The sequence below is a fragment of the Tursiops truncatus genome, chromosome 7 (assembly GCF_011762595.2).
Source record: "Tursiops truncatus isolate mTurTru1 chromosome 7, mTurTru1.mat.Y, whole genome shotgun sequence".
Classification (NCBI taxonomy): domain Eukaryota; kingdom Metazoa; phylum Chordata; class Mammalia; order Artiodactyla; family Delphinidae; genus Tursiops; species Tursiops truncatus.
In genome coordinates this window covers 113032956-113048056 of record NC_047040.1, presented here as the reverse complement: position 1 = coordinate 113048056, position 15101 = coordinate 113032956, and the positions used below count along the sequence as shown (strand labels likewise).

Genomic DNA, 15101 nt, shown 5'->3' with positions numbered 1-15101 from the left:
GCTTCCATGACCTGGCTATCGTAAATAGTGCTGCAGTGAACACAGGGGTGCACGCATCCTTTCGAATTATGGTTTTCTCTGGATATATGCCCAGGAGTGGGATTGCTGGGTCATATGGTAGCTCTATTTTTAGTTTTCTAAGGAACCTCCATACCGTTCTCCACAGTGGTTACACCAATTTACATTCCCACCAACTGTATAGGAGGGTTCCCTTTTCTCCACACCCTCCCCAGCATTTATTGTTTGTAGAATTTTTGATGATGGCCATTCTGACCGGTGTGAGGTGATACCTCATTGCAGTTTGTTGTCTTTTCTTTAAACAACATCACCGCGACAAACTTTTAACTCTTTTCTTTTCTTTTAATAAATTTATTTATTTATTTGTTTATTGGCTGAGTTGGGTCTTCGTTGCTGTGCATGCGGGCTTTCTCTAGTTGCGGAGAGTGGGGGCTACTCTTCGTTGCGGTGCGTGGGCTTCTCCTTGCAGTGGCTTCTCTTGTTGCGGAGCACGGGCTCTAGGCGTGCGGGCTTCAGCAGTCGTGGCCTGCGGGCTCTAGAGCGCAGGCTCAGTAGTTGTGGCGCACGGGCTTAGTTGCTCGCGGCATGTGGGATCTTCCCGGACCAGGGCTCGAACCCGTGTCCCCTGCATCGGCAGGCGGATTCTTAACCACTGTGCCACCAGGGAAGCCCTCACTGTAGTTTTGATTTGCATTTCTCTAATAATTAGTGATGTTGAGCGTCTCTTCCTGTGTCTGTTGGCCACCTGTGTGTCTTCTTTGGAGAAGTGTCTATTTAGGTCTTCCACCCATTTTTTGATTGGGTGAAAGACACATGAACACTTGATGCTGGTGGTGGTGTGGTGAAATCGACACTGTTAACACATTGCTGGTGAGAGGGGGAACTGGTATAAACCTTTAGGCAAGCAACTTGAAAAATGCCCTTTAAAATGTGCTGGTCTTTCACCTGGACTTTTAGAAAGATATCCTCAAGAAATGATAAATAAAAGTAGACAGAAAACTTGGTGCAAGACAGATAATTAACTGAACTATGAATCTGTGTTTTCTCCCTTGTATTTTTCCTCTCCGTGTCCCAGATTTGCAGCCAGACCTATTTCTACTCCTTAGTCCCAGGGGCACTGTTAGAACCCAACCAAAAGCTGCTTAAAGACAACATCTTTTTCTGCCTTTTGTGAAAAAGGAAAATCAAGAAAGAAAACATGCAAGCAGTCTCAATAAAGGATGGGAGGAGAGCTGTGAGAAGGCAGGAAGAAGGGGCCCTAAGTTCCAGAGGTGGGACCTGGGTACCCTCCACAGCAGCACCCCAGGACGTGGCATGATCTCCGAAAGCTCCCTGTCAGGGAAAGTGGAGTCATAGCCACTCCCCAGGGTCCCGAGCGCCCAACCTGGCGCATAGCAGCAGCCACTGGATACCAAGGAACATGCCCTCGGCCGGGGGGTGGGGGCGATGGCGGGGGCGGGTATCTCTGTGGTGCCTGGAAGACTGTCCAAACCCCAGGGCCTTTGCACGGCCCCCGGAGACAGGGAGTTCTGAAAATGTCTGAGGTTGGTTTTCCAGGCCAGGGGTCCAGTGCAATTTAAAGGAAACTTTGAATGTGACATTCTCACATATCTACATGCTCGAGAAAAAAGGTTTTTAAAGGCAATGGAGTACAGAGTGATGATCTTGTTTTGATTTCTTTTTTAGCTAGTCGTTAACTATTTTCCATAGGAAGATACCAAAGTCCCTGCCCTGTGTGTCCTGAACTCCGGGCGCATATGTCTATGCTCGTACGGACCCTGCTGGGAGGGTCACTCTCTGTATTTAGTGCTTACTGTTCTTCGAGGTTCTTGGGCCCCGGAGACTCATCAGAACACTGTCTTGTTTAGCTCCCTCTCCCCAGGACCTTGCACGAGTCCTGGCAAACACTCAGGGGATGAATGAAGGAAGGATCGAGTACACGAATGAATGAACGAATGAATGGATGAACTCACAGGTGTCTGGTGTCTGAGATAAAGGGCCCGGTGAGGCCTGCCGCTGTCGTTCTCACACAGCTGCTGCTGGCAGCCCTAAGGGCTGTGCCCTCGGCCAATGGAATAAACTGCAAACACACATTTGGGAGTGTAAACAGCCCTCCTCCGGGCCAGGGCCGGCTGGCAGCCTCGCGGGTAGCTTGCACAACCCTGCGGGCTGCTGTGATTCTCATTTTTGGGGCATGGAGTCATCTCTGCCGTGGGCCTCTCCCTCCTTGCCCTGGATTGTCTCTTGGCAACATAAAAGGAACTGCGTGCCTGTTGGCAGTGGGAAGAAGTTCAGACCCCCAGCCCCTCCCAGAAACCCGTCCTGATTTCCTAGATCTGCCCGAGGACCCGGAGAGGTAGGAGCTGAAAGGGAACCCTGAGATGACCCAGCCCCGCCCCCTCCCCTTTCCAGATAAAGGACCCTAGGACTTGAGAGGTGGGGACGCTGAGCCCGCCGCCAGGGTGGGCAGGCTTGGCAGGAGCCGAGTGTCCTGGGACGGCAGCTGCTTTCGGAACCAGACAAACAGGGCTGTAAATTCCTTCCTGCCCAGCCACCGTCCAGCCGTGTGAACTTGGATCAGGGCCGTGTCCTTCCTGAGCCCCAGTCCTTCGGTCTGCATTGCGCTGCACGCAAGGTTGACGCGGAGATTTAAAAAGATGCTGTCCGTAAAGCGTCAGCACAGCGCCTGGTCCAGACGAGGCCTCCCGTCTCCTGCTTCTCCGCGCTTTCTTTCTCAGCGCGAGGTGCCGGGGCGTCGTTCTGAGCCCTCCACTGCAGGGAGCGTCCCCTCCGTGCTGGACCATGCGTGCTGGGATTGCCTCTGAGCTTCCCACGTATCTGCCTACTTTCTCTCACGCTTTTTCTGTCCTCACACCGCTCTCGGTCTTGCCAAATTTGTTCAGATTTCCCTTCCTCCTTCCCTTCCCGCAAACTTTCCCAGGCCCCTGCTGCATGCCAGACACCTGCTGGGCAGAGGTGCTCGTGGCCAGCGCCCGCCCTTACAGACCTCGTCCACTGCTCGAGAGGCCATGCGGGCCATGACCGGCGAGGAAAGCCGAGGGGCAGAGGCAGTGCTACGTGTCCACGAAATCCTGGGTCCTAGCCCTGGTTTCTGGAACTCCCTGGCGGGCAGAACAACAGCCCCGTAAAGACAGCCACGTCCTAATGCCCCGAATCTGTGAATGTTGCCTTATGGGACAAAAGGATGTGACTGAGTTAAGGATTCTGAGACGGGGAGAGCATCCTGTATTTTCCATGTGGACACAAGGGGCCTTATAAGAGGGAGGAAGGAGGTCAGAGAGGAGAGGATATTTGCTGGCTTTGAAGATAGAATGAAGGGGCCACGAGCATGTAGGTGCCCCCAGAGCCTTCAGCAGGCCCCAGCCCTGCTGACACCTTGATTTCAGCCCCTAAGACTCATGTTAGACTTCTAAGCTCCAGAACTGTAAGGGAATAAATGTGTGTTATTTTAAGCCACTAACTTTGTGTTAACTTGTTACCACAGCAATAGGAAACGAATACATACGCAGGAGACCCTGTCCTCCCTGTAGTTAGGTGGCCATGTGACTCTAATCCCATCCAATGCAACGTGAGTTCAGGTGACGCCTTTCTTTACCCTGAGGCTCGACCCTCTGGCTTCCCTCTTCCCCCGTCGCCAGGTGTTGAGGATATTACAGCCGGTCACGGTACAAAAACGGTGATGCTGCTGGCAGCCTGGGTCCCCGAGCAGACGCCCAGCTGACTGTCCAAACCTGTCAGGACTAGGGGTTATTCATTACAGCAACAAACTCAGGCTTTCCTTACCCTGGGAGCTCTGATGAGGCTCCTACTTCCCAGGGGAGGTGACATGACACCTCAAGAAGACTCCAGGCAAAGGCAACAGTGCCAGCAGGGGCCTGGGGGGTGTGTGGCGGCCGGCTGCAAAGCTTGGGGCCGCCGGCCACAGGAGACTCTCAGGCGAGGAGGGTGGTGTGTGAGCACGGATCTGGGTGAACGCAGAGCCTTTTAAAGGCACCAGTGCTGGAACAGCTCTGGACACGGTGGTAGCTCAGAACGTGAGGCTCAGCGCCCCGTGGCAGCCTTCAGAGCTGGGTGATGATTCGTTACACTGTGCCCTCCCCAGAGGTGACTGGCTGCTGGGTGCGCCTGGCTCCTTCTCCAGGGCCAGCGTGGGGCATCCCATCTGTCCCTCCACCGGTCAGGTTTGCATGATGTAGTTACTGCCCTCGTTACTCACTATTTTGTTACCTGCAATGCATGTAATTCCCGTAATAACGAGCACTCTAGGGCATAGATTTCATCACTCGTGTTCCATGACTTTATCGCAGGTTACAAAGGAGCTGCCCCGGACAGATGACGCGGCCTCTTGAGCCAGGCCCGCATGCCCGAGCTGCTCTCCCCTGCGGGGCAGTGTGTGGTCACAGGCAAACGTGTTTTCTTGCACGCTTACAGCAGCTGTGAAGGTAATCTTTTGTTTTCTTGGCCCATCTGTGGGATGCTGGAGGGCTGCTGTGCCCCCAACTGGTGTGATGCCCTAGACCCGAGACGGGTGCCTGCTTTACCGAGTCCACTACAGGCCAGGGCGTGGCTGAGGCCTTTCAAGGCGCTTCTCTCTTTTTTTCTAAATTCTTTTTCATATTCTTTTCCATTATGGTTTATCACAGGATAGTGAATGAAGTTCCTGTGCTCTACGGTAGGACCTTGTTGCTTATCCGTCCTAAATATACTAGTCTGCATCTGCTGACCCCAAACTCCCAATCCGTCCCTCCCCCACCCAACTCCCCCTTGGCAACCACCAGTCTGTTCTCTATGTCTGTGAGTCTGTTTCTGTTTCGTAGGTAAGTTCATTTGTCATTTTTTAGATTCCACATATAAGTGATACCATATGACATTTGTCTTTCTCTGTCTGACTTACTTCACTTTGTATGATAATCTCTAGGTCCATCCGTGTAGCTGCAGATGGCACTATTTCATTCTGTTTTATGGCTGAGTAGTATTCCATCATATATATGGACCACATCTTCTTTATCCGTTCATCTGTCGATGGACATTTAGGTTGCTTCCACGTCTTGGCTGTTGTGAATAGTGCTGCTATGAACGTTGGGGAGCATGTGTATTTCTGAACTATAGTTTTGTCCAGCTGTACGCCCAGGAGTGGGATTGCTGGATCATATGGCAGCTCTATTTTTATAGTTTTTTGAGGAACCTCTATGCTGTTTTCCATAGTGGCTGCTCCAGGCTCTTGTCTCAAAGCAGCCCCCAGTCCCCAGGTCTTCCTACGGGGAAATGGCGGCTTCCAGAGACCAGAGGAGCTGCCCGTCCCACCGTCCACCCAGCCAGGCCTGACTCCAAAGCCCGGACTTCCTTTGCTTTCATGCCGCCTTGCACCTTCCTTACACGCCTGCCTCTCAGTTTTCCCATCCCTCCTCTCCCCACGCAGCCTTACAGGGCCCTTCAGGATCAAATGAGACGATCTTGAAGTGTTGGCCACGCTGGCAAGCTTCAGGAAGATTACTCATTCTTCTTTGTTTTTTGCATAACTTTTGCATCTTTCGTGAATGGCTGTGAGAGTCTCCCCTCCCCGCTCCTCCCCTGCCCCCAGCCCGCTCAGCGCAGGGCTGGTGAGAACAGATGTCAGAGTCCGGGTGGGGAGAATGGTCCAGGGGCTTGGTGGAACTTGTCTCCCGCCCACCCAGCACACACAGTGCCCTTGCAAAACACGATTCCCCATCTGGCAGAGGGCAGTGTTTGCCCTGGGATAGGACCTTGCAGCCCTGTGCCAGGCCCTGTTTGTTCTGGCATGAGCCGTGGTGATGTCCAAGCCCTCCAAGTGTGTTGAACTTCCTGGATTTCTTATCGTGCCGCTGGCCCCCCTGGGGAGCAGGTGAGACGCTGCTATGTGCCCAAGAGAAGATATTAAGAAGTTCCACAAACACCACTCCGGCCCCCGCAGCTCCAAAGGGGCGAGGCCGCGGGAGCAGCTCAGATACACAGGGAAAGCCTGCACCGGGCCTGAGCACCCCCTTTCCCGTCGCCACGTTCCCGCTCCCCAATCCTCTGCTCTGGTCAGGCTGGTCTCCTCGCTTTTTCCAGAGTAGCTCCTGCCCTGTCCGGCCTGCACACCTTTGCCTGGGCCTGCCCACCATCTGGAATCTCCTTCCCAAGCGGCTGCCCGGTTGTTGAAATCCTACTTGTTGGGTAGAAGGAACGAATGGCTGGATGGTTTGAGGCTGGGCCTGGGTAAGGACAGTCCGTGTCCCGCACTCCTTGTCTGTCCAGCTCCCTCCCCTAGGTGCCCTGAGCCTCAGGGGCTCATCAGGATGTCAGGGTGAATCCCCAGAGAGCTTGTCTCTGCCCCATCAGGCTGGCGTGGGGCGGGGGGCGGGGCGGTCTTCAATTCTCAGGTGTCAATCAGGGTCAAGGCCAACTCGCAGCCTTCTAGCTCCTGAACCTCCGGAGGCATCTCCAGCTTCCTGGGCCTGAGTACCACGAACGTAAGGGCAGTGCCTTCCTGAGCGGGACCTCCGCTCGCCTGGCCCTCCTGTCTCTGGGGCCGGGGCAGGAGTGGCAGCTGCCAACGGGTAGTGACCCCAGGGCCGCCCAAGTGTCCCCTCGTCAGACCCCCTCGTCTGCCACGCTCCGTAAACTCCCATCAGTTCTTCTGCTGCCGCGGCTCCCACAGCGTGTGGGCAAGACCCCGGGGGCAGTGCCACCTTCTAACTGCCTCTGGTGGCGGCTGGCCAGGCTGTCGATAGACACAGTGGCCCCTGGTACCCGAGGAAGGGGGTCCCCTGAGCCAGGGACATTCTGCCGGGGGAGGGGTGGGGCGCCGGGGGCAGTGTCCCCGCAATGGGAACGTGGCTGAGGAAGGGATTTCCGCCTTCAGGAGGAGCTGGCTGGCCTGTGTGCAGCGGAGGTTTCCAGAGAGGAAGCGCTGGCCCATGAGTCAGGGGTACGGCCAGAGGCCCCGGGGGGTGCTTCGGGGGGTTAGTCATCCGGGCGAGCGGCAGACAGGCACCCATCGAGAGGGCTGTTCCACCCCCGCACTTGAGATGGGAAAACAGCGGTGCCCAGGGTGCATGAGTCACTTCCTCCCTGGGACACACCCCCTCCGTGGGAGGGGCGCCAGCTCCTGCTAGCGCTGGGGGCCGTGTGTCTCCACGGGGCTGTGCAGTTGGGCTTCCCTGAATCACTCACATCACCTCACTGGACCCCACGGGGCACCTGGGGCTCCGTGACATCAGGCTGAGTACGGGATGCCGCCACCAAAACCAGATGTGAAGCAGGAATAAAGTTATTTGGGTTCACTTTAAAAGTAAACTAGGATCTTTAGAGAAAATTGAGATAAAATAGTGAAATAAAGGAAAGAGAAATAATTGACCCAGAGACAACCTCTTCTGCCCAGCCCTCCATACGCGTGTATTTGACGTTTCTCTGTGGCCGCTGTCATCGCCACCTTGACCGTGTTCCCAGCGCCCCCAGGCTTCCCCGCATCTTTCCTTTACAGGCTTCAGCCTTTGGAGGCAGGCAGTGTAGCTTCCTTTTATAGATGGATAAGCGGGAGCTTTAAGAGGTTGACAAACCCAGGCCCACACGTAGTAAGAAAAAGGCAAAGAAGGGGTTAAGCTCGAAATCAATCTGGGCACCGAGTCCAAGCTCTTCATTTGCTCTGTAGTCACCACTGGGTTCCACCTAACACCTCACCAGAAGTGCTTCCCCCTCAGATGAGAGATTCAGTGCAAACACCAGGTTTGCTACCTGCACATTATCCCAGGCGGTGGCCATTCCACAACGGTCACCGTCTCCTGGGGCTGGACCCCTGCTCTTTCTAATTTCTCACCGTTATTCTGCGAAGAATTGCTTTGGGCCATTCCCTGGGGCAGTGCTCACAGGGGTGTTGTGAGGTCAGAGGGTGTGGGGACACTTTGATAAGCTCCTGGAAGCACCGCCCCATGTGGGCGTTCCATTTCACCTGCTGCGGCTGAGCGGCCCCGCCCTGCCGGGAGAGATGAGAAGGCTGCTGCTTCAGAGGCCCCTAGCCCAGCATGGAGCCCCCAGGCTCAGACTCACCAGGAAGCCGAACACACTGCTGAGCTTTCCCTGGGGGGCAGGTGTCAGGCCCTCTATCACACCTCTGGCCTGTTTAAAGGTGAGAAAACTGAGGCTCAGAGAGGCACTGACCCGAGGTCACACAGCTGGGGCCAGAACCCACAGAACACAGCATCTCTCGTAGGGTTTGCAGAGCGCCTAGCTCTAACTCTTCAGAAGTTCTAGTTAACTTTCCCGGAAGGCTCAAGGTCCCCGAGCTCCTCTTATTTCCTGCAGCATCTTGGGGAGACTGTCACAGAGGCCGGGTTTTGGCTTGGTCCCCGCCTCCTGCCCGCCTCCCTCTGAACTATATTTTAGACTCTGCCTGCTTGCCCCCATCACCTCTGCCCGGGATGCTGCCGTAGCCTCGGATGACTGACCTGAGCCCATTCTTGCCCTTTATCCACTCAGCAGGCAGGGTGGTCTTTTCAAGACCCCAGTCCCACCCTGCGGCTCCGCTGCTCCAGCCGCCAAGGGAGTCCTGGCTCGGTGTGAGCTAACTCACCTGCAAGCATGCAGAGATGGGCGGATTCCACACCTGCTCCAGGCCGAGCACAGTGTGGGCGCTGCGGGGATAATTCACCAAAGACAGGACTTAGAAGGAAAACCAGATTCCTTAGCCTGACCTTCCAGGACCTGCCTCCCCTGCCCCCGGCCTCCCTCCCCGACCTCCGCCCACCCCTTCCCGGGCGCCCCATGGCCTCCAGTTCTCAGCCTCCCTCTGCACAGACAGGCTGAGTTTCCCAGAACAACCTCGCTCGTACACTCCAAGTTCTGGCTGCCTCAGTTCACATGCTGTCTATGATCTTTTTAGACGCACCCCCCAGCCAAATAAAAGCACCACACACACACTCACCACAGCTTCCCCAGGAAAATTCTCAACTCAGGAGTTTTAGAGGTTACGAGAAACAAAGGTTTGGGGGGAATACACCTATAGCTCCACCCTGATTATTTTTTGCACGATGCATGTTCTTACATTCGTTAAAAGAAAGAAGTCCAGCAAAGGCGTCACGCTGAATGAGTTGACGTAGGGGCTAGCGGGCACATCCTGAGTCGGCAGTGGCCGTTCATTTCCGTGGATCTCCCCTCTGGCTGGAAACCCTTCCACACCCACACTTTCAACAGGATCCTTGTCAATTACCTGGTGAGCTGGGCGGCGTTTTCCTCTTGTGTTTGGTCTTCCACGAATCGGCCTCACTAACCCTGCTTCCAGGCCCTCTGTGGTCCCTGAGGCACGGCTCAGGAAAACCTCCTGGCAGAAATGTGACTTGAAGGCCCCTAGCTGGAGACAGGGCCTAGCCCCCTGGGTGCGGGGGCAGTGCAGCCGGCCACGTCTCTTCCTTCGCCGGCCTCTGCCCGCTTCTGAGCCCTGTGCGGGGCAGTTACAAGGCCCCGATAAGAAAGTACAGAAGAGCCAGGCAGACGTTCAGTCACGTGCGCTGAACTGTGATGGCGCCACGGGGACATGTGACGGGGAGGGACAGGCCTGCCCGGAATCCTGTGGGAGAAAAACAAACCAGCCCAATCACAAAAATACAATTTTAACTGAGTGGAAAACCATGAATCCCAAAGTACTGCAGTAATGAAGAGGTTGCCTGGGTGAGTGTGAGCTACAGACTCTGCAGTGGGCTGGCCCTTCGTTCCCGCAAGGTGTCCCGATGGTGAGCCAGCCCTGGGCTCTGTGAGAACCACACCTGGATTCTGGTAGGTCCTAGAGGCAAGCGCGGGTCTGGACTGAGCCTTTGCTCTCAGCACTCTGCTGGATGCTGCCTGTGGGTAGCTGCTGTCTCACTCCAGCTGAGAGGGGGGACTCTGTTTGGAGGAGCCTGGCCTCCCTCCGTGAAGCCATCTGTCCTCTTGCCAAGGGCACAGGTGAGGTCTCTCTGCCCTTTCCCATCCTGAAACTCCATGCAGGACCCCAGGAAGGGCCCCGGGCATTCCAGCTGGGCCCTGAGTTCTGCCTGAACCGGGGCCCCCCCATCTGCCCCAGGGTCTGAGTCCCCCTCACCCACGTCCCAGGTGGCAGGACCTGGGCTTACCTGGAGGATGGAGGGGTGCTTGTGAACAAGTCCAGTGTTCCACGGTGACCCCAACAAAGACCAGCCTTCAGGGCAGGGCAGTGAGGCCCTCGAGAGCAGCTGGGGACGGGGGTGTGAGGGCAGGGGGAGCTGGAGTCATCCCCAGGGCCCAGGGCCAGCAGTGCTGGGTACCACCCAGTGCGTGGGTGAAAGAGAGATGCATTCAGAGCCAGCTCCGCCGGTGCAAGGGGGCTGCTTCAGGGAAACGGCGCATAGGGGGGTGTGTGTGCCTGTGCGTGTGCACGTGCACGTGTGTGTGTGTGCACGCGCGTGTGTCTCTGAACCACTGAGACTTTCGCTTTGGAGCCCGGGAGATGCTGCTGAGTGACCCCTCCAGAGGCCCAGCTGCCAACACAGCAGCCGTGCTCGGCACCCGCCACAGAGCAGGCACACAAGCCATGTTTGTCCGCTGACGGCCTGGGCCAAAGCCAGGGGCGGTGTGGCAGCCGCCGGGATTCTGGGGTCACCCTTAGTGGCAGAGGCCCTGAAGCCTCGTGACCGTGGGGCTGCGGGGGTGATGGCCTCAGGCAGGTGGGACCTGCTCCCGCCGCTGCAGGACAGGTGGGCTGAGAACCGGGCGTGGATGGAGCTCTGGCCCTAGGTGGGCCCCCTGGGAGGTCTGATATGTGTGGAAGGGGACCCTCCAAGTCCAGCAGAGCTTGGGTTGAAGCCTTCGTGGGCATGTACCCTTGGTGGTGATCCCGTTCATTTAACGAATATTTATCAAGCTCCGGCCAGATGCCAGGTGCTGGCCTGCAGAGCTGGTGTGAGGCTCGCGGGAGGTGATGCAGTGGCAGGAAGGGCTTGGTGCGTGTCTGCAGGGGAGCCGTGCTGCCTGCAGGCCCCACCCCTCGTGGGAGCCCTGGAGCGGGGGTCTCTGCACCATCAGAGGAGCTCTGCCTGTCTCTCTGCTCTCCTTGGACCCACGTGGCTACAGAGCTGACAGATCTGAGCTGCCCACGTGGGTGCTCTGGGGAGAAAGACCAACGGCAAAGGGCCATACGGCTACCCTGAGGCCTTCCTGCTGTCGACAGCCTGTACGAGGCTGGAACTGACCGCTAATTCTTCCTTTCTCCTTAACTTGCAGCCGGCTTCTTGGGCAAGTGGTAGATTAAACCTCCGGGCCCTCTCAGAGAGCATCAGAGTCGTGAATGACTTTGCCCTGAGCTCAGTGTCTCGTTTCCCCCTGTTCCACTGGCCACTGAGGTTCTCTCTCCCACATTTCTGCCAGGGGACCATCTGCATTTGAAGACCCCCAATGACAGGGAACACCAAGGTGGGCTTAGTAGGGTGGCTGACCTGCGGCCAGGAGGCTGGGGTGAGGAACCCGTGGGGACTCAGGAGATGCTGGTGCCCCGAGAGGCCGCAGGAGGCAAGCGGAGGGAGGCCCAGGGCTGAACCTCGGGCTCAGCCGCTCACCTGACCAGCCTGAGGGCCAGGGCGCAGGACAGACGGACTCACCACAGACCACCCGACGCCTTGTGCCATCCACGACGGGACCCGTGGCGTGGGGAGGGGGAGGACAGCCTCTCCACGACCCCCGGCACAGCACCCGCATGGGAGCCTGCTCGGACACGCAGGAGCCACGCAGAAGGCAGAAGGACAAACGGCTGTCATGCCCACCGTGCAAAAAAGGCCAGAGAAGGGGCTTCCCTGGGTGCGCAGTAGTTGGGAGTCCGCCTGCCGATGCAGGGGATGCGGGTTCGTGCCCCGGTCCGGGAAGATCCCGCGTGCCGCGGAGTGGCTGGGCCCGTGAGCCATGGCCGGCCGCTGAGCCTGCGTGTCCGGAACCTGTGCTCCGCAACGGGAGAGGCCACAACAGTGAGAGGCCTGCGTACTGCAAAAAAAAAAAAGAAATGTCGAGGGTCCATCCAAGACCCTGGTGTCCACGTGGGCCCGTGTTGACCAAGCCATGGAGCAGATTATCAGCTCCTGAGCGCCTCTAATGAGGAATGAAAGTGACTAAATTGAGTTTCAACAAACAAGCCATTGACCTTAAGAGCAGCAGGGCAAACAGGACCCAGAGGAGGAATTTGCTCTTTGTTCTGCCGGAAGGGACCCACAGAGCTGCTACAGGGAAGCACAATTAAGCATTTCTTTCTTACAGCCCTGCCCTGTCTTCTATTGGCAAATCCGGTAGGATGAGGGCCAGTTTTCTAACGTAACCAGATTTGCTCCGCAGCTGCTAGAGCCTGGTTCTGCTGGTGGCTTCTGAGACTTTTCTGAGGTCAGTGATGTGCTCGGGGACTTGTGAGCGGCACACACGAGGCACGTCTGGTTCAGGAGTACCGGTTTGCTTTCCAAAGTCACCTTAAAAACATCCTTTCTGGCCCGCCCTTCCCCAGCCCTGCCCCGTGAGGCTCTGTCTCTGTCTCAGGCCATCTGTACAGTGGGGAACAAGGAACTGCAGGGTCTCAGGAACAGGGCTCAGATGGAGGTCCCCTCACTTACTAGTTGTTTGCTATCAGGCAAGAAGATGTTTGCAGACATTGTGTTTGTAAACGGGGATAATAAAAATGGCCAGGCTGTGGGCTGAAAAGGGGGCCGAATGGGTTAAGTTGTGAGAGCCTTCACCCAGCTTGGGTCTGGACTCCACAGATGCTGGTTCCCTGCATGCGCCCCGTCACTGGACCACGCCAAAGCCCCAGTGTGTCAGGCACCCACCCGGCCACAGACCAGGTGTGCCCACACATGGTGCCCCTATTCTAGGTCTGCAGTCAGCTGGAAGCAGACATGGGCACCACACCCCACTGCCGAGCTTCCCCTGGAGATGCTATTGCCCGGGCAGCCGGAGATCGCTAGGGCAGCTTCGGAACAGACCTGGAGCATGTCCGCCTTGCTCCACCCGCTGGGCAGGAGATCACAATTTGCCTGAGCCGGGCAGCCGCTGGTCCCAGCACGCTGGTTCCGTTCACGTCAGTGTAACCAAGAATTCTGGCAAAGTCTGACCGGGGCCCAGAGGAGCCCAGAGGAAGAGGGAACAGGGAGTCGGCCGCCACTTTGCCACTTCCTGATGGGCTTAGCACACGGGAAGCCAGGAGAGACCCAGATCATCTTCCATTATAAACTTCATGTGCTTCTGAGCCACAAATCGAGGGTCTTTGCTTGTTCAGCTATTAGAGGGCCGGAGTAGTTCAGTGGTTTCCAGGCCTCACTTCCCAGAGCCTGGGAGTTCAGCGGGGTAGGCCTCGGGGCGAGGGGAGGGAAAGGGCCCGTGGGCAGCAACCCAAGATCCCCCCGTGGCTTAACTCTTCAACCGGAGTGGATCGCCAGTTACGTTTCCTTTATTGGGATATTATAACCCCTGGATTACTTGCATTCTCAAGTCTCCAAGCTATTCAGAGAAGAACTGAATGTGCTCTGAACGTAAGGAAGGTGATGCGTGGGGTCAGGAGACTCAACCTGCCCCAGACGGGCGGGTTGCTCTTCCCAGCGTCCGTCCGTCTGTCAGTCCCCACTTGCTCCTCCAGGTGGTGTCCAGGCTCGTGCGTCTCTCAGTTCGAGGCGCAGGTCTCCGTGCGTCCTGTCTCCCGACTGCAGGCTGCCTGTTCACCTGCTGCACCTCGGAGGGGCCGGCCATGGTTCTCCTGCTGAAGCAAGGCTGGCGGGACGGCACTGAGGCCACCCGCCCAAGCTTGAAGGTCCATTTTGACTAAGGGTGTCTTTACTTCTTCTAGTTCATTGTAGCAAAGAACAGCCAGAGATGGTGCAGAGACCATGCTGCATAAACTCTGTGACACACCGTTCTGTGGTGAATACGGCACACGGAACTGTGCACGGCCTGGACGCCTGATAGACGCAGGCACGCACCCTCTCTTTGTCCCCCTGGGGTGGGGGTGAGGTCTCAACCGTCTCAGCCGTCTTCCTGCAGCCCCTCGAGGCAGGAACTGCCGCTCTGAGAGAGCGAGTGGCCTGCTGAGGGTGTCAGGACCTGTCTTAGACCCAGGACGGAGCCCAAGCCCCGCGCTTTCTAATCACCACCCTGCTTCTCTCCACACAGCAGCCCCCAAGCTGAGGCTGGGAACAGGAAGGAGCTGGGCAAATGGGGAGGTGGGGGCCAGCAACCCCTGCTTTGCATTCCGAGGTTTAAAATTCCAGACGCTTGGGGTAAGGGCAGGGTAGAGCCACGCTCTGGAATCCAGGAAGTGGCTGCAGGGCTTGGAAAACCCTGGCGGTGGCAACTTAGCCAAAGAGGGGCAGAGGAATAGGTCCCAGGGGTCTGGACAGCCCAGGGTCAGGCGAGGCGGGTCAGTACCACCTGGAACAGCTGACTCAGAGTGAGAGTAACATGGGTCAGCTGCAGCCCCGATTCCCACAGTGAGAAGCACAGGACTAAGCACAGAGAAAACAGAGACGCCCGCGGTCGCCGTGTCCTGCCCGCCTGCCCCTCTCTCCCCACATCCCGAGTCCCTTTGTGCCATGCATTGAGCTTTTGTGCCCACTGACAGATTGCGCCCTGTCCTGGCGTCGACCTTTTGTACATTCCGTGTCTCATTTCTCCAGCTCGAAGCCTGTTGAAAGCAGGCCTGGGGTCACTCTTTTCCTGATCCCCTTCCTGCAGCTCCCAGCCCCAACTTGGCCCACGGAAGCTGCTCAATAAACACTTGTCTGTTGTGTCCAGGAGAGCTTGTACAGTGTCACCTGGTCCATTGACATCAGGTCCCCAGAGCCAGGTCGAGATTCCCAAGGCATCCTGAGAGACGGTGGGAGAGACGAGGCCCCTAAGGCGGGTTCTGGGCATCTGAATCCCAGCACGGTCACTTGCTCCAGATGTGAACCTGGACCTGACTTCTTTGGGGAACCTGCTTTCCACGTGCCAAGGGGGCGGGTTGGTGAACACCACGTGACCCAGGGAGGGGCCCCTGGGTGGCTCTGGCTCCCTGGAGGTGAGAGCCACTTCTGTGGCCTTGGACACAC

General features: G+C 57.0%; 1 long non-coding RNA gene across 1 annotated transcript; it reads left to right on the top strand.

Moving 5' to 3' along the window:
* Positions 1-2256: 2256 nt before the first annotated feature.
* LOC117313044 (uncharacterized) lies at positions 2257-14805 on the top strand. Its single transcript, XR_004527518.2, has 4 exons — positions 2257-2374; positions 4347-4481; positions 6112-6258; positions 6905-14805. It is a non-coding gene; the product is annotated as an uncharacterized lncRNA (long non-coding RNA).
* Positions 14806-15101: the final 296 nt, after the last annotated feature.